The sequence below is a fragment of the Lineus longissimus genome, chromosome 18 (assembly GCF_910592395.1).
Source record: "Lineus longissimus chromosome 18, tnLinLong1.2, whole genome shotgun sequence".
Taxonomy (NCBI): Eukaryota; Metazoa; Nemertea; class Pilidiophora; order Heteronemertea; family Lineidae; genus Lineus; species Lineus longissimus.
Window position 1 is genome coordinate 12272781 of NC_088325.1, and position 26702 is coordinate 12299482.

General features: G+C 38.9%; 1 protein-coding gene across 15 annotated transcripts in view; it reads left to right on the plus strand.

Annotated features, from left to right (window-relative positions):
- LOC135502200 (nephrin-like) overlaps window positions 1–26702 on the plus strand; it is a 194692-nt gene that overhangs the window by 98981 nt on the left and 69009 nt on the right. For 14 of the 15 annotated variants that reach the window (XR_010449744.1, XR_010449745.1, XM_064794850.1 and 11 more), the window contains one exon: window positions 23572–23608. The gene's annotated coding sequence lies outside the window, so the exon portion shown is untranslated. Of the gene's footprint in view, window positions 1–19767; window positions 19844–23571; window positions 23609–26702 lie in introns of those variants that run through there. The other variant, XM_064794841.1, reaches the window with a different exon arrangement.

Sequence of the window (26702 nt, forward strand, 5' to 3'; positions counted from 1 at the left end):
CACATTTGGTGATACGAATAAAGACTAGTAAATGATTTTACTTCAGTTTTGTACAGAAAGGCCTAGTGTAAATGTACATGGGGTTTTCAGTAAAAGCAATTGCTAGTCTTTATTCATATCACCCAATAACCCCTCATGCCAGACAGGCTGCAGAAGGAGAGACAAGAAAGACTAATTAGAGTTGAACCTCCCAATTTGGACACCATTGGGACTGACAAATGCTGTCCTTGATAGAGAGGTGTCCTTATTACAGAGGTCAATTAGAATAGAAATGAATCCATTTGGGACCAGACATTGTCCCTAATAAAGAGGGTGTTCTGCAATAAACAGGTGTCGGCTATCGGAGGTTCCGCTGTAGTTGTTTCTTAACCTTTTTTCATGGGTGATATTTAAGTTTGTTGCAGACAAAACTCTTCAGTTGCTGCTGTTATTTTGACTTGCAAGAATTTATCGGATCTTTTCTGACAATATGGAGGCCTAACAATTGGCCTCTTGAGTCGAAGAAAGAAAGTTATGCAGTGATTCGGACTTTAGATTGCAACAGAATTAGTCCTGGTGTGGGAATCATATCAGTTCATCCCAAGTATGTTTTTTTATGATTGGAAATGCCGTGTCTCTCTCCTGAGTGTTGCCAAAACACTTATTTAACATGTTTAAATGACAAGGCTTAAGAGAAGTCGATACCCTCATTTTTGCAGCGGTGCTGAGTGTGAAGTGTCAGTTTAATATCTCCGTTATGAAGGCAGATCAAATGCGTTGTAAAAACATCATTCCACGGCATTCACATTCCTGCTGGCGACAAGTTTAATTAGATGAAGTGTTTTGGGAAATGTGTCCGATTGACGTAACAGCCAAAGCCATTTATCATGGGTGTGCGCGTCAATTGGCATGGCTTAAGTATTGATATTGTTAATCGTGATCGTTTTTAATGACATGGGTCAAAGTTGTGGGATTTCTTTCCATCATGGGTCAGTTAATTAAGATAGAGTTCCAGGACCAACCAAGGTGATAAATTTTTATCGGAGACTAATTGGCAGGGAGAGAGAAAGAAGGAGAGAGACATTTCATGTAGGAAACAGTGGCTATTTATATGCCTTGGCTTGTCTGAGTGTATTGATGCTGTTTCTTTTTGATCTTCTTGAGCGTACCTCAGCAGTCCTTCATGGGTTGATGGAAGTCCCTCTGGGGTTTGACCAGGCCCCTTACCATGCATAAGCAATTTTCACCCTCATCAATTCAGAGAAAGTATCAGTGCAGAACATTCTTCCTTTAAAACCAGACTAGCGTTCTCCAGCAATGACATCTCCATTGTTTTAATGACCAAATCGTCGTCACCTGTGTTACAATTCATTCCACAAAGAAAACGCTTGGACTCATTGATAAAAAAACAACATGCCACACGTGGGAAAACATGTCACACTGTGGAGGCGAGAAGCCTCAGAGGTGGGAATCCTCAGAAATAACGAGTACAGCCAATTAGGTTAGGTATATATTGTAGATGTAGAAGGCCAGGAAAATTATCTCTGGAAAGTACAATTGGATCCAGGCATGAGTATTATCAGATCAGGTTTAAATTGTCGATTTCTTTCATTTGGTGAGTACTTCCATCTTCTTTTACATCTGCATGTGGATATCATCTTTCAAAATCATACAGAATTTATTCAATTAAGAAAGGATGTACACATCTTGGGCTAGTGCTTGGTATAACCATTTTCCTTCATTATCCATTGTCCAGGGTTGATACCATCTGTTAGAGAGGCAGGAGGTCTTCAGCTCTTTCCTTTAATCTTGAAAATCCAGTTTAATGCCCGAAACGTGATTTTTGTCACCGGGGAGCTATTACATACCACAGCATGCTGCTGTGAAGATCTGTGCTCTGCTGCCGGGTATAACAAGGTAATAGCCTGTTGTCCATTTCTGGTAAAGACCAAAGTGGCCAAGAGGCCTCACTATAATTTGTGTCATTCCAAAACAAATATCGGCTTTTTTGGTCTTTCACTGAGTACTGAATACAAAGACTATCCCGCTCAATCCTGGGTGCTGTCGTCGCAGTCAGTGTCTCAAACATCCTGAGCTACCTTGATGCTTCATTCGTCAATGACTAAGCGGACATCACCCTCAACACGCCGAGATGACGTGCATGACTAACAGAAGAGAAACCCTTCCCAAGACAGGCTTTATGAAGATACCCAGAGATAAGCTGAACACCTTTCAAAGGCAAATCCTTGCCCGGAGCGCATGAGAGATTCCTATAGTACACCAAGGACAGTCTGTTTAAACGTGTTGAATGAGTTAATTATGACTAATAACGATCTCTCAAACGATTTCCTCAAACTGATGTAATATCTACCGCTTTTGTAAAATACCTGCGGCATGAAGAGCCATTCTGAAGGTTGTATTCTGAAGGTTACATTGAACTCGTAGTAGGTTCATTCGGGGGTGAAACGATTATTGGCCTCCGGGTAATTATTTCTCATCCTAGCTAACTAACGAAATACGTTTCCATTTGAAATCTCTATGAAATTGTTGCTTTTGAGAAAATGTGTGATTGTTGCTTGTATATCCAAATTGAACATGTCGAATGGTATCAAATGATCATATGTTTAGTAAGGTGAAATTGGATTTACAGCTTTAGTGTACATCACCATGTGGATTGAAGCCTGGCTCCTGAATATAAGCATTATTGTTTGGGGGACCAGCAACGTTTGAAAGAAGGCACACGCAACAGGTTTGGTAGTGCAATCTAGTTTCAGACTGCTGCTCTTGTGAAATACAGTGGCCGACTTACGTTGTCATCTCACAAAGTTAAGTAACACATGGTCATCTTACACTTGGGAGTTGAACCAACGACCAGGCAATGAGTGTTGTGTCTGGATATCTGAGGCAGCAAGTCCTTTGGTTAATTCTTATAGATCCTTATAGATCCACACGGCTTCTATCAGCATCACAGCTCGAACAAAAATCTCCTCATTTCAACCGATGCAAAAGCAACGAAACCGCGACATCAGACAAATAGTTCTGTGTATCAAATCATTCCCACCCCGTACAACATGGCTAAGAGTATTTACCTCATTCCATAAGCTCCTGTTACTGTCCACAACAGTATTTACCCTGTACTATAATCTCCCTGTCGCAGGAGATAAGAAGAAGACCTGGTCGTATCCATTTGACGATATGGCGGGATTGTTTCGCTCAAAGGGAGCATGTCGTATTAGTGACTACAAAGTGACCAGATTCGATAATTTGTCCAATAACGATAAGACTTTGGTAATTGAGAAAGGCTGACTTGTTTGCCTTATTGGATTCTTCAGGATGAGCCAAAGTGATCAAAGAAACAAGGTTTATCTGTATCTGATAGTAACTGGTATTGTATTCCTGCACAGGCCAGGTGACTAGCTTGGGGATGGAAGTTGACAAGATTAGTCTACAGTAGATCCAGAGGACAGAAATAGAAATGATGGGGTGGGGTGCATGCTGTCATGTGCTTTGCAAGTGGATGCTGTCATGTGCCTACGCTGAAACAGAAATGGTGGGGGAGTGCATGCTGTCATGTGCTTCCGATGCATGCTGTTATCTGCCTCTGCTGAAATAGAAATGATGGTTAGTGCATGTTGCCTTTCTGCCCCTCAATCCACCGCATCTGTTCCTCAATTTGTTCGACACGATTCATGCTTTAAAAGTGAATTAATTAACCTGTAGTTTTCTCCAACAAATGCAGCCATTTCTAGCATTGTCATAAGCCAATTAATGCTCGTTGTTGGTTTGAATGATTAACAAGCCTCGATTGATTTTTCTGTCAGTTGCAATGTTCCTTATGATTTCTTGATTGTTGCATTGTGCTCTTGGGAATCAAAACTATAGTCCGTTCAGAGCAATGTGTCGGAACTTCCCATGTATTTTTTTAGCTTTACCTATAAACATAATAAAGCAATTATTGCCTGGCCCGCATTTTAGGCTACCTTAACTGTCCATTTTCCCGTTTCTGCTCGCCAGTGTCGAATTCCTAGTCATGTAGTTTGCTTAAATCCATTTATGAAGTACCATGATAGAACTCCACTGCACATTCTATCTGGTATAGCCCCAACGGTTCCATGAGGGATGGACATCATGCACATATAAGGAATCTCAAGAAGGGCACAAAGGGTTATGATATGATAACTCCAGCAAAAACCCTAATGATGATGATGACCTTATAAAAAATTGGCAATCTGAGAACTCGTTAGTGCCAAATGATCCTGGCCCTTTCATTAGCAGATTATTAGTAGTATGACTATATATAGCAAGTGGCACAGATTGACTCGTCATTTGTACTCTTGGAAAGGAAATGGACCAGATGAATTTGTCATAAAAAAACGTGGTGGCAAATATCATTTCTGATTGGCTTTGACTAGTATAGAAACACTGGAAATTCTGGCTGAGTGGGGCAGTCGCCTCTTGGGCTTTAAGTGGACAAATGTTCCTGTTACTGCGCTGATGACTTTGAGAGTTGTCCACTGGTTTGCCAACATGGCAAGTCACTTATTTCCTTTTACCTTTGTCTGATGACGTCATCCCAGTATAGACATGATAGATTTGTGTTATCACCATTCTAAAGACTCCATATATGGCCCACTGATAATCTTGCATCTGGAAAAGAAAGAACAGAAGGAAAATTATGCTCTGCATGCAACCGGTCCAGTTACAGATTAGCATAGTCATGTTAGTCTAGTTTTCTGCTGCCCACGTAGCATTTCAGCCATACGGTGAAATTTCGGCAAAATTTTGTGACTGTTTCTTCCAAAAGTATTGCTTTGAACGGTATATTCATGCTACTTTACCTTCTTCTCAAACATGCATTACCATTAGTTCCTACTTTGTCTTAGATGCAAAGAAGAAAGATAGCTTCAAAGGATGAGAAATTCTTGCTGCAAAAACCTTACGAATTTACTGTTAAAAAGAGTGGCCTCCGTCTTCGAAAATGTTGGTGGAGTTCTTTCCAGATTGTTTCTCAATTGTCAACTGATGCGACACAAGCCTTTTGCGGATTAATTTTCATATCATAGATCTACCACAATCTTTTATGATTTTATTACCGGTACTTATATGAATTTTCTTCTGAAAGCTATTCTTTATCTTTACCAATGTTCCTGTGTTATTCGGTTGTGCAATGAATTTCTGCCCGGGGTTATATGGTCTTCTGGCTGGTGATTAGTAGAAGGCAAAAAAACTAAACCTTCTTTCATTTCCTTTTCATGGGCGTTCATTCCCAACATAAAGAAGGCATTGTTTTGTGGCCTTGGAGATGTATCTTTATAGATATAGGAAGGATCGATTATTCCTTTGATGTCATTTTAACCCTTTGATTATAGAAGATCTTTAAGCAATGCCAATTTGCCTGTAAAAAGTTAATGAAGGAGCCTTAAACATACGCTTTCTTCCTTAATAGCCTGCCGATGGTTCTTCGGCAAAAAGAGAAAAAGTATTGTCCTAAAAAGATGAAAATTAATCGATGAAAGTTAATGTTGAATCTCCACTGGGCTTTGATAAGAAGAGTAATGATCTCAACCAAAATGAAAATGAATGGTACGGTTTAAAGTATTGATATTGAACTGGAGGTATTGGTAATCTCACCAAAACCATGAGGCAGCTAGAATATAAAGAACACTGAGGTGTAGGCATCAGTTTTCATTCTAAAATGGCTTTCATGTAAATCAGACATCGAATAATGTGGTTTTAAATGCTTTTTGACTGCTTCAGTCTAAATCCAGTTGTTTTAGAACATGTATCTATAACATCTAGGGGATTTGACTTGCATGTACAAGGGACCTTACATGATATGTTCTCCCAATGTGCATAAAATCGAGGGGATTTGCATAAATTACTCAATGCTTTGATTGATGAGTTTGTAATGGGCTGCAAGGTTGTAAATGATAATTTTGTTGATACTGTGCATGTTGCGTGATATTTTGTTGAATCATAAATAATTCTTCGAAAACAAATTGTTTTCTTCAATCACAGTCTGTTTTGGTTTGATTGAAAAGAGGCAAATTGTCTTTTTGGAGATGGTTGGGATTGCCGCAAAACGATCAGGATTTCAGATAGAGGAGCAAATGGAAATTTGGAAAATCAGGATGGAGGTGCCATTGGTTATCTGGATTTGCAAAATCTGACAACTGGCAATCGGGTTTTTTTTTAATAACCTAATCAGGATGACCAAAATAGCTCTTTCAGATTATTTGACTATTATACAACAATACCAGAACAAGTGCCCCCATTCCTGTTATCATAGGCAAGCACGCAACAAGTGAACTGCACTGACAGAGCTGTCATATTGACAAATATTTCTTCATCTTAATTTTCAATGCTTGACTGATCAGCAAACATCGGCACCTCTTGTCGATTTCTGCATCAACCTATCAAAATCAATGAATCCACGCAGCGACAATGACAGCTCAAAAAGCCGGCACGCGATATTGTCAATTGATCTGTCGTAGAGGAAACTCCCGATATTAGCAAACTGTTGTCACTACTAGTGGCGGTTCCTGTCACTACGATTAACAATTGACATTTTCCGCCTCGAAACTTAGCGCTGATTGTTTCGCTTCAACTAACCTGTGATGTTCTGGAAACAAAAGTCGGATATTTAGTCATTTAGTCAATAAGAAGTGATTTCCTTGAGTTGGTTTCAAAATAACTTGGTGGAGATACATTATGAACTAAAGTAGATATTTCTTCAAACGATGTTGGTCTATGGTGACCATATACAAACAAAAGCCAATTGGGATTTATTTTGTAAGCGTCTGATATTTGAATGAGTGGATATGTGATAAGATGCCACGCTGCAACTTCTTTTGTAACTGCCAGTTGACTCTTGTTACCAGAATTAGCATTCAATAGACAATGATGGAGGTACTGGTCATATCAATCACGGATTGTTTTTAACCCAGAGCTTCAAAGGTGACTGCTGTAGACATTGGAAGTAGAAGTCTCGCATTCTACGCTACATGTATCTGGAAGAAGAATTCTGTTGATCCAAACAGTAATAACAGAATATGTCTGGCTTATTGACGTAGCATGATAAGTAAAACCACACAATCAAAGGGAACCTTAGACATGCTGGAGTTAGAGGTTTCAACGACAAGTTTAAAATTAATTTTCCTTGTCACGTAATGTACCGCGGGCATTCGTTCAGTAAATTATCGTGTAATTAATAGCTACTGCTTGAGCTATCACTTTTTAATGTTCAACAGGAAAATCAGCCATGAGGATAAGTAGATTGCAAATTGATAGTATTGTGGATTTTGATGGCGTGACTTCCACAGAGAGCCAATGGGCTACACCAGATTTTGTAAATGAAAACATGGCAAAACTCAGATGAGCTGCTTGATCAGCTGTATGATATGAGCATTTTAGACAGGTACCCATTCATACACCTGGGTGAAGTAAGGAATGTAAGGGAACATACCTGCCTGGAGTCTCAAGCCTTCATTTGGGATTGAACCAAGGACCTCGTGACCGCTAGTCAAGGACCCGAGCCACTACTCCACCGCGGCTCATTTTATGATATGGTTGTCTTGTTTTTCTTCTCCTTCTCATGACCTTTGATTAAAAAACTTACACTTTAAAATGCATAAAATGTCTAACATCGCTCATACAGAATAAAAAATAGAAGTAAATAGATATTGATTTTAAATCGGACACATTAAACACATCGACACATGTCCTCTCTTCATTAGAGAAGGAATCGGATGGAATTACACAATCCAGCGATTTCATGGGATTGAATCTGGAACCAGGAAATGCAAAGGTAATTGGTGGAATCGGTTTGATGAATTTTTTATGGGAACTGGATGATGTGTGATCCGTTTTTGTCTGCTCTGCCGTCTATGGCCCAGATTTTGCACTCTTCTTGGTTGCTGGCTTCCTGTTTTTTACAGGACTGATATTTCTTAGGGAAGTCCTTAAATATTGAGTTGGGACCTTGGCGTCAACTAGGACATTATTAGCTCTATTAACAATATAGGGTGATAGTAATAGGAGGTGGAAATCTTGTACATATGTACCCCTAGGTCAAATGACATCAGATACTAAATTTCAGGGGAGTCTATACAACAACGCAGTGTCTGTCTTCCGTCATCGTCATCCGTTGTACTATACATGCAGAATGTTTCTTAACCAGGATGAATTCTCAACCACCAAATATCTAGATGTTGAGCACAATGGCCACAGGCCGTTTCATTTTCTGCTAATACTAATAAGTGTACTATTCTGTCAGAGAAGCTCCCACAGATTCCGAAAGATAATGAAGGGGAAAAAAACCCTCATTCGTTGGGCAATAGAAAGGCCGTAAGCTCAGATGGTTTAGGGATGATGTTTGTGGTAATGCTTTGGTTCTCCGAAGTGACCATCTGATGTCTTGTGTCCGAGACCACTGACTGGAGTATAGTGTGGGCTGTACTATTGCAACTGGGAGCAAACCAGCATGCAAAAAGCGGGAAAAAGTGGGCCACTCGGGCCCATTTTTTGCTGAAGGGGTGTTCCAGAAATTGTTTGCTTTCTTTGTTAGCTTCTTGATATTTCTCACTAGAATAGCAAAATCTGCAAAAATAAAATGCAGAGAAGATTTGGACTGTTAACAGTACCTTTGAGAAAAGATAATGCAAATGAAATTTTGTTGTTTAAATCCTTATGATGTTGGCATGTCACCTTTTATTCTGAAATCTGCAGAAATGTCACGTTGGAGAAATACAATGGATTAGACTGAGAAAAAGCTTGATTACCTGCAGAAGCTGATATCACGTGGGTTATTACATATTCTTTTCTATCACAATGTTAGTAATGGAGATATTCTTTTAAAAATGTGACAGATTATCTTTGGGTCGGTTGCCTGTGGTTTCTTGAGTTAAGGTGGAAGCGTATATTTGTATCAAAAGATTATCTGTGGAGACACATACTTGTCACTGAGTTGGTATTGACATCAGAACGGTAACAAATCATATTCATGCAATGTAATCGACAAAATCCATAAGCTTACAATATAATAAATCAAGATAAACCACAGAAATATGAAATTCAAATTAAGCTTTTTCAGGAAATTGATGGGATTTTTATTACACTTTGTAGTCTGTCCGGCGGCCTGTGTTTCTTTTTACTTACCAGGACTTACAATGTAACACCTTAATCATGTACAAGTTTCAATATCTTCAGCAACAGCCTCATTAAAACTTGCGAAAGTGCATTGTTTTGAAGCATGGTTCATTAACTGATTTTCATTGAAGGGAACTAGCCTGTTCGTAGTAAATATCATTAGTTAATTACAACTCATTGACTGCAGTGGAAATGTTATTTAATCCTGGCTAATGCTACATGTAGCTCGCTCACATGACAACAGTTCCCCACTTCCAGCACAAGATTGTACCTATAAAAGCTTATCCCACTTTAAATTAATGGTTTTGACTGCGCTATTCAAACTCCCCATTTAATTTTCTTCATTGGTTTCCTAATCAAAAAAGGCAGAAACCTTGTTCTTTTTGGTCAAAGGATGTTAGTACTGGATCACAATGCAATTCTGAGTCAGGTGAGTTACCACACTTCAAAGATAAGTTGCATTTCAGCCTCAACTGACATGAATGAAACTGCTGATTACTGCATGATGATGTTTTAACGAAGAAACGGCACTGACTGACCTCATCATTGCAATAATCGGGAAGACTATCCCGAAACATCGTCTGAGTCAAAACACATTCACCTCACTGTTATGCCAAGATGCTTTATTCATGCATTATGGAATTCTCCTCATCTAGATTGGTGACTTTATCGACAGAGTCTGTGGAAGTTTCGAATTCCCTATTGTTATCCCTTGAAGCTTTGGCATTCTGTGCATGATAGAGTCATGGTTTTGTGGAAGCTTTGATAACCATAGGGTGTTTCCTCTATTCCTTTGATATTGTGTTTGAAAGGTGTGTAATCAAGTTTGTGCCCAAGAACAAGAGGTAACACCATGAAAATCGGTTTCCTTCCACTACGCGCCTCGAAAACATTGATTTTTCTTGCAGCGACCTGTAATGATTATTGCATGAGGAGAAAACATTTCATATGGGATCATCACAAAGTACAGGTGCCTCCCAACAAGAATAGGTCATTGTTGCAACCAGTCAGTAATAATGGTTTTACTTGCAGACAAGTAAAACGTTTTACCGTTTATTGAGGAACTAATCTAATTGCAATGCAACAAGTGAAATGCACTGCAAACAACGGACTAAATAACAAAGAAGACAATAATTTCGTCATTCTCTAGCAGTACAACCAACGCCGAGATTAAAGACACCAAATCGATATGTATCGAAAATATGCATCGCCTAATTGCCCATAATGGACGTTGCAAGCATTTTTTGTCAGTTACAATTTCTCAAATATTGTCTTCCAATACAACATTGTTTTGAAGGCTTGTGTCTTATGAAGGCAATGCATTATACAAAAAAATATTTTGCCGTGTCTGGTTGCTTTTGATACGATATCTATCACAAGAATACGACATTTAGTCTTGTCAGTAATTCCTTCGATAAGTCGTAGATCAAAATCGTTTGATACAACGGAGGGTTCACGTAACCTACTTCAGGTGATTTTCAGCACAAAGAAATGCGTGGGCATAATAGGAATTATAAGACGATCCACGGGATCATTTAATTCTCCAAAGGTTTGTGAAGGTACTGATATCAAATATCTGACTGCTTCACTATGTTGCTTGAAACAACTGGTAGTTCCTCCTGTTTATATGTGTTGTGTTTGCATGTGCAATTATAATGCCCGCTTGAAGTGACGTTGGCCCCTATGATTCAGATCGAAATGGAATCCCATTTAGATCCCTAAATGGGATTCATTCAGTGCCTCCCCATCCCAAGACAACAATATGTATGGGGAAAGGGGGTACCTGACCCACGTCTTGTTATAAAAGCGGGCAAGAGGTTCTACAGGTTTAAATCCCACTGTGAGACTCTAGACAAATCTCCATTTCAACTGACATGCCTTACCCAGATGTATGAATGTTGTATTTGAAGTTGTAGCACAGATTGAACAACTCATCCGAGATCTTTGAAGAGGTTTCAGGATAGGCCAGGTTAAGATGTGAAATCAGATGACAACTTCTACATTGTACCGTAAATACATAGTATATCACTTGATGCTATCAAACCCAACTCTTAACTTTTAACTTCTCCATTCCATCAAATGAATTTCGTAAAACTCCAGAATAAAAGAATAAAACGGAAACCTTTATTGATTCCGCCTAAGGACAGTTCTCATAGAGTGCCACAGTGTCATTTGCAATTTTATTTGTTTTATCAGGGATCTTTTTCAAGAAGCAGCTGGGTGTATAGCGTCTTGAATTTGATGGGGTGTCACCCCGTCGCAAGCATTTGAGATAAGTGGTGGTTTCATAGGTTTTGCAGATTCAGTATATCTCTATCTCTACTGATATTTTAGTAGTGAGGGTTTTCCCAATATTTTAGTAGTGAGGGTTTTCCCAATATTTTAGTAGTGAGGGTTTTCCAGACATAAATTAATGTGATTTGTGTGCAAAGTCATTAGAACCAACTGTAGCACAACATTTGTAACGAACCATCTTCCATATCGGTAATTAGCTTAATCACCAGAACAGGATAGGCCTAAGTTTGTGTTTCACCGCAGGTATATCCCTCATTAGCCAATAAGGAATTTCCTGAAGGTTCATCTCAGTTCAGTGAAAAGTTTTTTGTTCCGTACTTTACTTATTGAGTTTTCATTGAGTCTTCATGGAGTTTTCATTGTGTTGATTTTACATGTAAAATGTATTTTCCCCGCCATGCAAGAACATTTTTGTATTCCGCAAAAGTTCATTTTTGTGGGCTGTCATCCTCTTCTTAGCGTTCAATTTTCTTTTTCTGGCTATACTACAGAACCAGCCTATGTCTCTAATAAACTTGTCTCCTGTTCCTCCCTTGATCCCCATAGCTTTGTCTCCATTGATGCACCTTATGACTGTCTCTCCTATCGTGAGTGGGCAGTTCGGGAGCACATGCTCTGGTTTCTGATCAGATGTGTTGCACTGACACCTGCCAGACTCGCCCATCTATCCTCCTGAGATGGTCTGCAGTGGCCCGTCCTAAGACGAATTGTGGGCTGTGAAAATGTACCTTCTACTTCCTTTTACTCCCTCCTCCTAAGAGTTCGAAAAAGGTGTGAGATTTTCAATCATTAGCCACACTCTCGAAGTTTTTCCAAACATTTCTCTGAATGACATAAAACTTTTTAAAAGTTTAGTTGAAAGGCACCGTATTTGATTGACTACACTAAGTCATCAAAATTGACAGATTTTCCATTCTGTAAACATGGTAAATGGAGTTATTTTGTTTTCAATTGGTTTCTGTCTAATTGTGAAAAGTGTGGTGAATTTTTTGCCTCTAATGAGTCTTTTCAACTTTTCAACATTTGTCACCTGGCCTCTTGTTTTTTCATCATTCATGAGAGTGCCTTTCATCACTTGAGGTATGCAGTTAATAATGCCTTGGGAAAACTATAACTCTGCCTGAATACCTACCTCTGTGATATTGGGTCCTTATCGTTGAGTGTTGACTAATGTTTGACAAGGGCATTCAGTCCTCTTAGGGATCATCTCAAAAGACGAATTGAAGCCATCAGAGATGGAAATGACAGGTCATGATTTTCACTACCCTCCCATATGAGACTATTACGTTTTGGTGGCTTTAAATTATTTTGAAATGGTCCCTCTGGTTGCTGTTTCTTTCAAGGAGAGGCCTAGTCAAGGGTTAATATCACCACCGAAACCTAAGGCGTTACAATGTAACAGGGTGGGGGTTTAAGTGACAATTACCCCCTTCCCGGTATTACATGTATCTATTTCTCAGGAATACAGTTGGGCCTAACACTTCAACATACCCTTATTTCTCTGATATAAGACTGCTTCATAAATTACCAGGAATTGACAGGTAGGTCAGCTAAACATGACATGAACACTGTTGAACTATTTGTCATGAACATATTGTTTATCCAACTTGAATATTTGGATAGGATCAAACAACAAGGTGCATAATTTCACTCGTTTCTTGAAAATTCAGAAATGATCTTAGATCAGTGAAACTAGAGTAAATGGCAGTGTTCTTAGTGTCAGCCTGGTGATACCTGACAAGTTGTCTAGACAGCTCATGCAATCACAACCAAGTTTATCCCTGCAGCAAAAAAGACTCTCAATTTCGATGTGCTGTTTCCATTTCTCTTAACACGCGATATCGTTTTCTGAGCGCTGCAGGATGAGAACTTGCTTGTCCTGTAACTGAAGACTTTAGAGATAGTAAAGTGACGATGGCATTGTGCTACTCTGCCCCGTTTATCCCTGCAGCTTGAGCAACTCTCAATCTCAATTCGCCAGTTCAATTTCTCTTTACCATGTTTACATGATATTCTTGTCTGAGAGCTGCGGGATTAACATCAATCGGTGAGTACCCTGTCGTGATTTTGAATTGAACTCAAGATTTTCAAATTGAATGGATTGAAACGCAGCATTGTTGCTTAAAGGTGTTTTGTGATAACAAAGGTATTTGTCTGCAAAGATAACTTGTTAGGCGTCCCTCTGATGACATGGGTTCTTTGTGGGAGAATTGGTCTGGTGAGGTCATGTGGTGAAGTGTTCAGCAAGAAAGTGAGTATTTCCTGATATATGTGAATTGGTACTTATGTTTCCCTAGTTGTTGGGAGACTAAAGAAAACATATTGTTTGGCTCGCAAATCTATAAAGGACACCCTTGGGACGCGGAGAACAAATGTGATCCCTAATAGAGAGGTGTCCTGATCACAGAGGTCAAATTGAATGCAACTGACCGATTTGGGACTCAGTATTCCAATACGAGGGTGTCCTGTTAAGAGAGGTATCCACTTAAAGAGGTTGCATTGTACCAACAAAAAGATATATGATTCACATCAAGTTTGTTATGCCCCAGGGTTAACTAGCCTAGTTAAGACACCACACTGTTTTCTTTCAATATTTCAAAAAGATGTATGAATAGATTACGATATTTTGACTCTGTGAGGTGTTTTGTTATACTAATATTATGAATAGGCCTAATAAACTGACCTATGCTTGGTGTGACATTTCCTTATCATGCATCATGAAATTATGACAGCAGGGTATCCCAATTAGACTTTTCTAGTTCATACATATTCGTGAGTTTGAAGAAGTACCCAACTAAAGATTTAGTGTTGTTGACATCGACGAAAGTAAGTAATTTCTCAGGAACAAAGAATTAAGGTTTCTATTTCAACCACATGCTTGTGTTGTGTATGGAACTGGCTGACATCAGTATTGACATCTTTCCACTTAGTCCATTGGAAGTACTTGGAAGTCCACACCCATAGACAGTTTGTACTTTTGCACCAAATTATGGAACTAGATAAGTTGTTCGGACCGAATTGCATGACTAGAGAACTTCTCTGGTGACAGCAGCTCACCATCTCTACAAATCGTTTCTAAAGTTACAGGACCATAAGCCTGATCTCTTTGAGATAGCTTACCAAGTGATTTATAGAACTTGTTGTGGTTGTACTCAGCGTGGTTGGGATTAGGCTTACGGCAGTGTTCAGTAACAGTTGGAAAAGCTGCGATCGATATGCCAGTGTTGGTGCCAACAGTGGTTGTGAAAGTAATCTTAACTAAAGCACTTGGCAAATTAGCGGTTTGTGTCTCTGTGACGTAGCCATGACAATGCGACGTTTGATTGCGATCATCGGCAGCTACCCAATCGCAATCACCACGTTGTCACACCTTAGTTGCGGATTGCAGATGTGTGACAGAAATGGATTGCGCTTTGTGAAGTTGTTTTCCTTATCAGTTGGAACACTACAATACCAAATTGATGCCCTTATTCCTGGTCCCGTATATTTGCAAATATATGTTTCATGTGATTGAAATCCACTGAAATTTCAAATATTGTGAAAAGATTGCCTCCGAAGCATGACAATGATAGTCATTTGGAAGAAGAAGAAAAATTGCCCTGAGGAGGCATTTGCACTTTTAGAGTTTTCACTTCCTGATCTTTCCTCTCACAAGAGATTCATCACTTGCATGTACTTCACAGAAAGGTTGCCTTGCAGTCAGCTCTCATTAGACATCTCAAGAGAGCTTTCGTCTTGGAAAATTTAGATTGAAATTGAAGTCGTTCCTTTGAACTCAGAGGCATTAAAAGCGCCTTGCACTTTAAAAGCTCATAGAATATTATAGGAATTCTTACCTATCAACATAACAAATTCAGGGACCCTGTATAGTTTTTTTCAAATGGCAAAAAAAACAAGCTATATCAACCAATGCTACTGAATAACTTTCACAATATATGGGGTTTTAAACCAATGATATCGACATAAACAAAATTGCTAATACATTTATGTTGTTAGTGTACTTTCATTGTAAGTTGAGTTAATATTTCAAAGAAAACTTGAACATTTTGAAATCAGATATTGTTTGTATTCATAATGGTGTACAATATATATGAAGAAATCGCTTCTTCATCTTTGTTATTTCTAACGTCTTATTGTAATGGGTATCTTGCAACCCAGTGCATCTTAGGTACTTTAAATCCAGGGCCGGTGCATGTAGCTCAATAGCATAACATTCACGATAAGTAAGTGTAAGTGTAAGTGCTACAATTAGTTGAACTGATCCTGGTGTTTGCTTGTCTCCAAAGCTGATTTAGTGAATTTCACACGAGCAGTACATTGCCCCTTCATTTCCATCGCCTCAGGTGGTATCAAAGAAAATGATGCATCGGTTCATTACTGTGGAATTCCCGTACGTGAGATTCTGAATGGAAACCTGTTGTCCACAAGTTCAGCACAATGAATCTAGCCAACTGATTTGCACCAGATTTTGAACAGGATACAAGGAGGACATTGGTGGCAGTGAAATGTAAAAGTGAACCATCAAAACTTACCTTTTTCTTCACATACATCTAAGTCCATTAACAAAGAAATGAAAAAAATTGATGATTTGCCACTTTGACGAAATCAAAATGTTTGCTTTGGTCTTGTGACTGGTTTGCCTTTGCTTCCATTGATTACAGTCAACAGAAAGTGTCTGTTGAACATAATTTTTTTCATAAGTAAACATTATACGACCAACATATACAACAAATATATCTATATATAATAGTTAACATGATAAAAGATTATAAATTTGATTTGAGGTCAATTTGGGGATAGAGACCAGACAATAATGGAAAAGTTAGATAGCTCCCCAGTTGTTTCAAATTCGGAAACACGGCCACCCGTAATAAAATAAGACTAGTATGAGAAAAGACAGCCGCTGTTTTAATGACCCATGGAACTGTAGGCCACCGGTTTATTGTGAGAATATTCCAGAGGAATGATAAGATGGGGTCATATCTTGCCGAGGAATTCTTTCGTTTGAAGTAAACATCCCATGCACCCCTTTAGACATGGTGATTTTGGAATGAATAAAATAGAGTAAATATAAGTAGCTGAGTTTAGCGGATCAAAATATTTGGTGTCTGTCATAAAAAGTCACGTTTAAAATTGAAATGTTGGCAACATTTATCTGCTTGCATGACCTGTTGTAGGTGTTAATCAGCTTGAGCCAAAAACTAACTCACAACTCTTATCACAGAAAACTTTGACAAAGTTTTGACAAAATGTTGACAAAGTACCAATATTGGATATTGGACTATGTGGAAGGATATTTGCAAAAAAGGATCTTGGACTAATTATCAGTTTGACATAAATTGTATTACATGATTTGTGAGAAGAGCAGTATTGAAAAACTGGTATAATTGTTGCTTTTGGTTGACTCGCTGCAGTCTTGTGTTGAAGTTAATGCAGTGCTGTTATACGCTTGTTGGTATTCATAGTCGACTTTTTATGTGAGAGTTGTAAAATGAATCAACTACATAGCGATGTATTTAGCTAATGAATTGACTTTTATTGTTGTGTGTTACCAGCAAAAAGGAAATTTGCTAAATTAGATATGTATGAATGCAGTGTAGCATTACAGGTTGTGTAAACTAATGAATAATTGCATTGCACTCATCAAAACATGGCATAGGGACGCCTACCCTAGTGCAAAAGTTACAAGCCCGATAGCTTGGAGTATCAATGTAAAGTGCTTTGATGGCTGAAACCAGTTGTATTTAGCACTTTATGTCTCAAATAAATGTGACTGAATAAATGTGTCTTAAAACCAATTGCAAAGTGATTCTGAGTGATATTTGGGTTGGCTAACCAGTTTTAGTGTGTTGCAGAAAATAGGCTGTTGAAAGAAAGGGCGTAGACCTTCTAAATATGACTGAAATTTTTTTGCCAGAGAGTGAAAGCACCGTTGCTTCCCCACAAATCCTACCATGACTTGATTTCTCAAAGAGTAATGTGTTCAACCCGGGTGTCAACCTATCAAGTAGACGTCCTGACATGTTTACAGAGCAGGGTGGACAGGGTCACCTAATGTCCTCACAAACTGGCCCTGTTAGCCTTCAACGTTTTATCCTCCATGGACTCCATGTCCATTTTTCAATTGGCTATGCTGCCAGGGAGCATAGCAATTATTACTTGCTATTAAGAAAGATAAATAATAGATAAGGAGTTAATATAATAACAGGGTCTGGTCTTGCTGATGGCAGTCTAGTTGATGTTGAGCACAATCCAGTAATGGCAAGTCTTGATTGCCCTTCCTAGGATCATAATTTCTCTATTATGCGAGTGCGTCCCATATCACCAAGGCCGCTATCAATGACTGTAGTCAAACTGAATTTGCAGTTATGCTAAATATATGTAGACACCACTGCAAATTGTTGTCGGGCTGTCAAAGTATCAGCGCCTTTCACCTCTGAGGTCCCAGATTCGATCCGGTCAATCCCACTACACTCATGTGCTGGAGAGGGCAACTCTCTTTAACAGCGTAGGCTAGGTTCCAAGAGAACAAAAATCACTGTCTTTAGAAGATCGTATGCCTACCTTTGGCATCTTCAGTCTTTTTTCGATATCAATTGAACTCTGAAGATGGGTGTTTGACATGTTGAAGTCAGAGTCACTGAGTCTGAGCAACAGATGAAGAAAATACCTGAAGACTTGACACCTGGCATAATGAGAAAAAGCACCATGAATTGGACGAATGGAATCTACTAATCATGCTGATCAGTCCATGGTAAAACCCAACACCAGAATCCTCTGTGGAGATCAAGCATAAGAGCAATAAAAGAGGCTCTGATACCCATGGTTTTGAACTACTGCTAGCATCCCAGCTAGATATTTACATGTAACACCACTTTGACGGCACAGTGAACATTAAGAACTTGTCACTACCTAAATTCATATGCCACCAAATGACGTCACTCGCACAGGGGTAATAAACACCTTGGGTACCAACAGTATTGCAAGCAACTGACTCTCACTGGAAGTGGTGGGATGAGCTTGAGGTGACACTCACTGCAATTGTGGAGAGAGAGCCTGGATTTAATGAAGATAAGGAAATAGATGGATGGCTTATAAAAGAAACTAACATTTGACAAATGATATCAGATTCTTGATCAAGCTTAACAATTGCTATATTAGGCAACAGAAACAGACCTTCTTTTGAAATTTCTTCTAATATCTTAGAGATTTTCATCAAAATGTTCCTCCACGAAGCATAGAATTCGTGTCAAATCCCTCCTTGGCAGATATGTTGATCCATATTTGCCAGCAGCCTGACTTTAAGTCCATCATTTGACAGTTTGTGTCACAGAGTATTTAATCTTCCCACATATGGTTTTAAGAGATCATTATAAGGGATAAATATGTCACATTCTCAGTTTCGTAAAGAAGTTTATCGGAAAGATTGGCTTTATCATTTGATATAATTTCGAGAAATTTCATGTGGGTGTCAATGAACGTCTCTGAATTTTTCATTTTATCTTTCATTCTTTGTTAACCAAATATTAAAGCTAAACATATCTGAAAGCACAGTCAACATCTTTGACTTGAAATGTTCAGCAACAGAAAGCAGTCCTATATATCTGGCATGAATGTCTGTCCACCCACTCGATATTTCCCTACGTCTTGTTGAGAGATCAGAGCGCTTTGTAGGAAAAACTGTTGATGGTGTCGTGGGGGTCATCAAGCCGGTATTGTCATGAGAGATCAGGGCTCTGTGTAGGAAAAACTGTTGATGGTGTCGTGGGGGTCATCAAGCCGGTATTGTCATACTTTGACCTGACAGGATGCTCTGTAGTGGCCTCTTTGACGATTATTTCAGTCTGAGGTATGAAATATGATGATTTTGATTGAGGCCAAGATGTATCGAATATATTTCAGATCAGGATTTGATATATTGCCCATTTCCCTAAATGTATTAAGTACAAAGAATATCAGCAACCATTTTTCGTTTTATAAGGTCATGCCTGCCTAGTTGGAAAGATTGCCTACAAAAGTTGTTAGAATCATTGGAATTGGATTAAACTTTAATATGTGATGCCAGAAGGTATGTGGACTGATATTTTTAGAAAAAAGTTTTCGTTAAAATCCATGTCCCGTCATTGTATGAACAGTCATTGTTTTCAAAGTACACTGCCAGAAATATCTTGCACTAACTTTTCTGCAATTGATCAAATCAGTCAAGTGGCAAGAAATAGTATCAACACACAAGCTAGATCCAGGTAGAGTTTCTTGCCCACTGATATACTGAGAAGGCCCCCTCACTTGTCGCAACCCATGATGCTCCACACATGTGCTGCATTCATTTACCTGAACTTGGTCGAAGCAGTAACTTCTTGGACAGAGCAGAACTGGGCCTGCTCGCCCAAGAAAAAGTGTTTTCTCTGGATTATTATTTGTGGTAAGGAATACTGTTTACTTCATCCCTACTTTTGCATTATCTTTCTGCAAAAAAGGTATCTTATTGACCGGCTAAGATTTTGCAATCTTCTATATTTGGCCATCCCTTGTTTTGTCCATCATGCCAAGAGTCGAGAATACTACAATTCTGGTCTGCCTGAAGTATGTTTTGGGCAAGCTGACCGGTGCAAGTTGGATTTTTAAAAAGCTTTTGACTGATTTCTGCTGAATCTGTTTCTTCATAATAGTCAACTGTGCTGCCTGAAAGGACAATCAGCTTCTACCAAAACCAGAGACGGAATACGACTAAAATGTGTTTCACATTGGAGGATCAACTTGTGTTGGATTGCTGAAATCAATGTATTATTAACTTGTGTTGGATTGCTCAAATTTACCGGTTTACTTTTATTTCTCTTGGATGAGACCCAAGAATGACATGATTAGTTTCTTGCTGAGTGTGTTTTTCTAGGCATTACAAAGTCTGGAACATGGGGGAATCATAAGATTCTTCTGCTTTTCGTGATAAAGGAAACAAAAACTTTAACTTTTAGGTCATGCATGTATTGTCTCTTATGAAATCAACATGTTCAGAGTGGGTAGCAAAAGTGCACAGGTGATTCATTTCATATTCATTTCATATCGGAAGACAGTAACTTTTTATTCTCCCACTAAGCATTTCAATGTTTTCTCCAATTATCTAATGGATTATTACTAAGCTTGGAGGAATTCATTTAGACTTGTTACAGTATCAAGAGGTTGGAGCCAGTCCAAGGCCGATGTGGGAAGATTGGTGATTCAGCAGTACATGCAAAGGATAGCAAAGGTTCCAGAACTTATGCCACTTTGAATCTTCAGTCTAGTCTGATGAATGATGTCATTGGATTTACTTAGCATTCGAATTGACTTTGCAAGAACTTCTGTATCTGGATTGGATATCAAGGGCTGTTACAGAGAAATAGTGTCAGGATTGTCAACTGTAAGACGTTTGTCAACTGATATACTTAATGGATTGATATACAGCGTAGTCTCAACATGTATGGGTTAAGCCTTTCTTCTTCAAAAGGCGTGGTATTGTCAGAATCACAGCAGGTGTAACAGGAAGCTAAGCCCCCCCCCCCCAGGAATTTTGTTTCAGCTTTTTTTCTCAGGCTGTCGATGGAGGTATTGGAAACATCAGCACCTGTCACCTCTGTGATCCCAGGGTCGATTTACAGTTGAACCTGGTAGGCCTATACACTCATGTGATAGAGAGGGGACTCTTTTCATTTCAGCAGCAAAGGTTTCTCCCGGTCTCTGTTTCTTCCTACTTGACATTACAAAAATGGAAAATTGCCTGATATTGTTTATAGAGCTAATAATGTGAGTTGACAGAGTTGATGCTTAGCTCTCAACTCTATATTTTTTGTTAAATGATTGATGGATGTCTTTGGTTACTGAAATCTCCCAGCTGTTCACTGCATTGCTTTGTTAAACTCAAGGTGTGGAGTCTCATTATTTTATACCATTGTATCGAGGTGTAGACTGTCATGGTGGGCTCTGTTATCAACGAATTGAATTTCTTTTGCATTCATGAATATTCCATTTGATTCAATGTCTTTTATTCAGCAAGACTGAGTTGAAAAGGTGAGAGTAGGCCTAAACGGAAGTGACCTGCCAACTGTGTGACTAGTCAGAGGAAAAACAGACACATGTCACACAGAAGATGAGCCTAATAACACCAATAGATAAACTGGATGATTCAGATTTCACTTAACAGTGAAATGAGAACAACCAGTCCATCTCAACCTGCCAAGTTTAGAGCATCATGTGCCTGGTTCCCTGAGATCGGGTCACATTTAGTTTGGGGACATACATCATCATGCACACATCCTGGTATAGGCCTAAAATAGACAGAGAGTCTCCTCCTCCTCCTAGCCTCGAGATGCATATGCATAATAACTGCACTACGGCATTGGTAATAACTCCTGGACCGCCAGAAATTAGGAATGGTGTACACCTTTAACAAGTTAAGGCCAGCCACTGATGCCTTACCAAGCAACCGTTTAGAAAGTTGCAGGCATAATAAACAGGCTGATAGGATAATCTACTCAACGATCAATCCAGGTATTTGAACAATGCCTTGATTGTGAAAGTGTCCAAACATCGGGAAAATGTCAAATATTTATGATCTGAGGACACCCTGATATCTCGGGAGAGTGTGATAAATTGAGATGAGTTTATCCAGATTGTCGATTACCTCAAGTGGAGATTGCCACACACATAGTCATGGGAATTCAGGAAAGCGACATTACATTGAATAGTCAATATCTATGCTTTTGCTGGTTTTTGCTAAAACTAAAATGCGGCTAATGTTGTAACCCAAGAATGAAACAAAACGAAATGTCGAAATACAAAGCTGTGCAAACTATAAGAGTATTATTGATTTTGATACTATTGTCTCTCATCGGAATGCAAGATAGTTCAAAAGTCCCAGGTAGAAACTCATGTTTGATTCATTCGTTGTTGACCCGAAGAAGTGAACTGAGCCCACGTTTGTGATTGCTTGACATAGCATGAAAGCCTTCCTACAAAATATCATTGTTATTAGCAGGCCTTGCTCTGAAGGATTTGTTTGTAGATGTAAAACACGGGTACAATGATTGTTTCTAGATGTAAAACAGGGCTGTAATAATTGGAGTGTTATGGAAGTCATTTGGAAAACCACCTCCCTACTTGATTTTCTTGAAGACTGAGCTGAGAGGCCTAGGCAACCTTTGTACCATGTCTGATAAACAGTTTGTCCACTTATTCAAAACATAGCACTGTATGTGTACTTCTTCCATGCATATGTCATCTGTCGTTTTTGCAAAATGGGAAAAACGATGAAAACAGGTTATTTGTGAAATCAACACGGCAATACTGGGTTAATGCACAGTGATGTCAAGTGTGTTGATATCAGTAGCATGACAAGTGCACTGATCTCATTGGCCCCATGCAGAAATGATAAAGCTCTTGCTGAAATGAATCAGGCATGCTGCTGTACATTCCTGAAGTTTCATCACCCAACATTTGCTCTTTGCTCTGGTTGTGAACCACAACAACATGAAACCAATTAGTTTGAGGTGTTTATCTTAGAAAGGATCTCTTGTGAATCAGTTAGACCCCACCCCACCCCACCCCACCCTAAAAGGGGTTGATAATGCAATCCCACTTTGATCTTCTGTTGCCAAGCATCATTTTATTCTTCATGCTGAACAAGTAGCTATGTATTTCCTATTCTGATTAGAGGATTATGCCATCAGTCAGGAGGGATTATCTCATATTATAACATTTACCTAACACCCTTGATCCTGATTAGTTAATTATGCTAATCCTCTCAAAATCTGATTTCTCTTCTGCTTCTCCCATGATGAAGGGGGCCGTCTCAAAAGTATGTCATTTCTATAGCTGCAAATGGTGTGTGGTGTTACAAATCATCTGACTGCCGATGATGCCAATTCAGACTTTTTCTAAAAACATCTAGCCTATTTGAGGAAACTTTAACCTGATTTAAAATTCACCAAACATCCCAAAGATGACATTAAAATATCTCGGGGGGGGGGGGGGGGGGGGGGGGGAGAATTTAACACTGGATGGTAAACCAAATCTGGAAGCAGTCAACGATTCAAACTTACATATCTAATACCTGCTGTTTTGTGTATGCATCCTAGATTATCATCGTTTTTATCTCATAATCCTCTCTCACTTCAGAGTAGAAGCTGAGTGCATGTCCATCGCTGGGTTGAAGGTAAGATAATGTTTGTTTACTTCTGATGTATGGGAAAAGGTGAATTAGCTTGTGATCTGTTTTGCCCCAATAACATGGTAATAAACTCAAAGTTTGCTATTGCGGCTACATTTTACGCTAAGGGGACTGTGTGTGTCTGCATGTTCATTGGGAAATTGGTGTGGAATAGAAATCTGCACTAAATGCTACTAACATAAGGGAAACTCCATATGAGTCCCTAGTGAGAGCCTAGGCCAACCCTTGTACCCTTTGTATACATTGGAGAATGGAGGGTTCGTCCAGAGTTATGTTCTGTTGGGTACTTTACAGATCATGTCCACCCATCCTGCTTTTTCTTTGGGTCAACGAAATTTATTCTCATCATTCTTGTCATCCATTTTAGGGAACGGGTTAAAATCTGAACACTTTTTCAGAAATTCAAAACACATGACTTTGATGTTTTCTTCTGCTGACATGCATCCTGATTTATCCTGTTTTATAGTTTTCAATGTGTTCCATGCTAACTTTGACTAAATCGCCTGTGCAAATGAATGCAGTTTTTTCTGCTGAAGGACAGGTAAGAAAAGCCAATTTAGTTTGCTGCCAACTTCTCAGTCCTTGTCATGCTTAGTAGCTGGGAAGGTTCTGTGTGTTTATGTACTAATAATTTGGAAATGTGATGTAGGATTCTGACCAATTTAGCATGAAATCCACACAACATCTTGCTGCTACTTTTTCACGAAATTGGAAACACACGTTATGAGAATTTCTACAAGGATGTTGATTTGATAAGTTTGTTTACAGGTGTACTGTGCAATTTTATCCTCCATCCTGAGCATTTTGCTATCAGTTTGTCGTTTTGCATTTTATTTTTCTTGTTAATCCTTCATCCTGGTATGGGCATTGTGTTGGAACAAACATGACAGGGTACATCATAAAATGTACATAAACATTCTAGCAGATGTTTATTAACAAACCAGTACCCATTTATACACCTGGTTTAGTAAGGAAAGTTTGACAGAGAGGTAAGTTTAAAAAGAAGACCTAGAGTCACAGGCCGACTGTGAAGTTGATCCAGGGACCATCTGATCGCTAGCTAGAACAGAGAGTCCAAGGCCAGACCACATCGGCTCCTAAACATGAAGGTCTAGTCCATCACATCATCTGGCTCACGGACTGTACTGTTCTTTTACCAAGTGAATATTCCTGAAATAATTTCCCTCTTCAATTAAGTGCTAAAGGGTAATGTGCAATTCACTTACCCTCTCTTTGTCTGTAAAGTATGTTGGTCCTATATCAAGAAAAATGTTGTTCTAAAGGTAATTACCTTGGCACAGAAATCAGGTGTGCTGTAATTGAAAGTGCATGTTGCCATCTACACAAAGACAATTATCAAATTAACATGATTAACAGATATGGAAATGATAGGTTACAACTTCTTGATAAGTTGCAGATAAAATTATTTTCAAACGTTTGTGGACATGTTTTGTATCTGCATTTGATTTGGAACATATTCTTTAGCATGGTCAGTAAGTTAATGACTTCCCTGAATTCGCATTTGCTATTTTATTTGACCCAAGCTCAAGGACATCTTTCTGTCCCATATCTAGCAAACATCAGTTTCTGTTCTATTGTCTTTGGTTCATCATTGGTGCAAACTAGGAGTTCATACCATTGATAGGATACATTCGCCTCTTATACCATCAACCTAGGAGCCATTCCTTTTACCATCCCTGCCTACGCCCCTTCCTCATCCTTTTTGCCAAGCTTATAAAAGTATAATCGATATGTTAGAAAAAGAAAAATACCTTAATCATTGCCTTGATGTTAGTATAAAGCATCATCTCCTTTGATCAGCATTCCTGATAAATGTTGATGGAACTTTTCTCGTCTTTGTTACAAAACAGTCAAAGACATTGCTGAGGCTTTTTTTGTGACCAAGATCAAACTTCCTTGTTGATAGACAATGTGAATGTCAGGGGGTTGGGATAAGGGGCGTAGGCCAGTCCCACGATTGGATGTGGATGCGGCAAAGTCGATTTTCCCACAGAAGTTTTTCAGATAGAACAAAACTTGTCTTTCTGCCCCATTCTGCCTCAAGCTCAGCATGAGGCAAATGTTAGACACCAGAATGGTCTATTCAATTATGATAGTATCCTCTAAATAATGCAGTATTTCATACACTACACTAATGGCCACAAACACTAGGTTGAACTTGGCATATTGGCGAGCAGACCAAAATTGTTATGACTTTCAGCAGGGAACATGGTTCAGTGTCTTACTTGATTTGATTTCAAGTGAACTTTCTCTAGTTGAAGAATTTGACTAGCAGCAAAATACCATCTGTTGATACCTGTTAAAGGCGTAAATCATGATGGAATGAACAGTTGAGTGCACCATTATTGCCTGGGATCTCGAATGAGTAGAATGCTTCATAGAAACATTTGAAAGAAAAGATCAGTCATCACTCTCATCTAAGATACAGCTTTGTCTAGCCAGTCACTTCACTTCGATTGCCACATCTTTTAGGATGAAGTATGCACAAGTAACTGTCACTTATGCACACTGAAAGAGGGGGAGCTCATCTAGCCAAGGAAAATCGGCCAAATTCAAGAAAAAAGCAGTTCATGAAATAAGTTGAAATGAAACATGTTCCATCTAACATGTCAGGTGGTCACTGAAGGGACACAAAGCCTTGAGGAATTCTTGATTTTTTTTTTGTTTATATCTTCTCAGAACAATTCTTAGTGAAAATCATTTTTAAGTTGGGTAATCTTCAAGAGAGGCCTACTCAATTGATTTATGAAAAAAAAGCTCTTTGATGGTAGGAATGTTATTTGCCTGGTTGCCTTAAGTGCTGACATTTAAAGGCTACACTTAAAAATATCAGTATGTCTTCATCGGTAAAAAAGGTCAAGCTTTTAGGCCTGTTTCTTAAGCTCATGACTTAAAAACATGCTTTTACCATCCGATCTTTCTAGAATAGATATCATCGATTTGATCTCGATCTTTGTAGAACAGTTGTCTTTGTGTCCATCCCACACAGTCAGTCTTGCCTAGAATGGCAAGGTTGTCCCAGCTTAAAGCAGAGGATGAAAGATATTTGATATCTTGT